The sequence below is a fragment of the Pinus tabuliformis genome, chromosome 5_1 (assembly GCF_031772625.1).
Source record: "Pinus tabuliformis cultivar Carrire ecotype Pingquan chromosome 5_1, CPIR1, whole genome shotgun sequence".
Taxonomy (NCBI): domain Eukaryota; kingdom Viridiplantae; phylum Streptophyta; class Pinopsida; order Pinales; family Pinaceae; genus Pinus; species Pinus tabuliformis.
This window is the reverse complement of record NC_142305.1, coordinates 740,581,541-740,583,308: the sequence shown is the minus strand read 5'-3', so window position 1 is coordinate 740,583,308 and position 1,768 is coordinate 740,581,541. Positions and strand designations below refer to the sequence as shown.

Sequence of the window (1,768 nt, the reverse complement as noted above, 5' to 3'; positions counted from 1 at the left end):
ACCTTACCAAAGAAGAAGCTAAGAGTTACTCAGTCTCCAAATTTCCAGCTTGAAGGGAAAGGAATCATGGGGCTTTAGATGAGTATAGTTAGAAATAACATGCTAAGGCATATTAACCCTTGGCATGGTCTTTCATACATTGTTCCTGTGGGCATCCGAGGAGCCAGGAAAGATCACATTTATGGGATATCTTTATCAAAAAAATTTACTAACAAAGGTCAAAATGGGTTTTTCTTTAAGCATCCATCTCACCAAAAGATGGGGGTTATATCAAACCATGTCTGCACAGAGCTTAACATAGGAAATTCTCCATGAAATGATAGCTATGGTACTCAGAGTAGCCCTTCTTATTTTTTGACAGCAGGAAATTCATCACAAAATGAACATAAAACAACCAATTGGTCGGGTAGTAGCTCAACCACAAAATTCTCATCCTTTTTGTTGTTTGGGAAGCCAATACATAGAACACCCTCCTAAATCTTGCAATCAGTAGAAATCCAGATTGAAATACTCAGATGGGGTAGACTTTCACATGTTTATTGAGAATGGTTCACCAGGGATAACCAATAACACCTCAAGTAATGGAAATCAAGAAGCTTTAGAAAGGGTGAAAAAATTGGTCACAAGCGGGAGAGATGGGACCAAGTTATCTGAAAATTATGAGTTACAACTTTATCATGGGGAAAACCTAGATTTTGCAGGAATCAAGGAAGTTAAAAGTATTCAATTATTTAAGGATCAAACTTTTATTCCAAAGTTGGAGAAGGATAAACAAGAAAATACATTTGAATACAACATTGTTCATTATAAAGTATTCAAATAGACTAAAGAAGTTCGTCGAACTCTTGATCTTTTGTTGCTTTGTACATAAGAGTAGCTCTATCAAAAGCTGGCAAAGATATTTTCTATTGAGGAATCAGAGTTGTCAAATCTTTTCCTCTACAAAGGTTTGGGTGGATCAGTGAGGCATGCTGGAGATGAACCATACAAGTATATTCTATCTTCCTAGCCTGCAATCTATTTAGTTTTAGGGTAAATGATTGGACATAGTACCGTATTATGAAGGAATATTTTTGGGAATATATTTTGGTGCCTAAGTTTGATAAGCAGAAGTCAATAAAGTGGGGAAAGGGCAAGGCTTAGTTTAAACAGAAAGCTTTCTTTTCTGCTCTATATTGCACATCATTTATAATGAATTCTCTTGTGTGGGGAACATAGAATAATTGGACACCCAATGAGTTGATGTGTGATCATTATATTTCATTGAAAAAGTTTAAATTTTTTCAATTTCCAAAATCTATGTTAACCTTAACAAGATGACTTATAATCCTTTCAGTTGATGTGATTGAACAAATAAGTATGCAACACTAGTTCAGAGATACCTTCTAAGTTGATTTGTACATTTTCTTTGATTGCAGGTATTTAATGAATACTGTGAGGAGGCTTACCATTTTATCTGACTCTATAAATGACAACATGGAAAGATAAGGTTGTTCTGTGCTATATTGCATTCAAGATTCTTCTAGTACCTTCTTGTTGGTTTCATGTTCCAAGGTTTATCTGACTTAGCTATGTAATTGAATGGTATTCGCTAGAATCATATTATATTGAACAACGGATTATATAATGAAATAAAGCTAAGATATGAAAAAATTATGAAACATTGGCTCACCTATGCCATTCCTATTATATAATCTCTTTAAATACCAAAAGACTTGTTGAATTGGTTTTTATTGTTACTTGTTTGTTCGAAATGCCAATGGAAAAT

General features: G+C 34.0%; 1 pseudogene; it reads left to right on the top strand.

Moving 5' to 3' along the window:
- Nucleotides 1-258: 258 nt before the first annotated feature.
- LOC149167075 (auxin response factor 10-like) lies at nucleotides 259-1,488 on the top strand (annotated as a pseudogene).
- The last annotated feature ends 280 nt before the right edge of the window (nucleotides 1,489-1,768 follow it).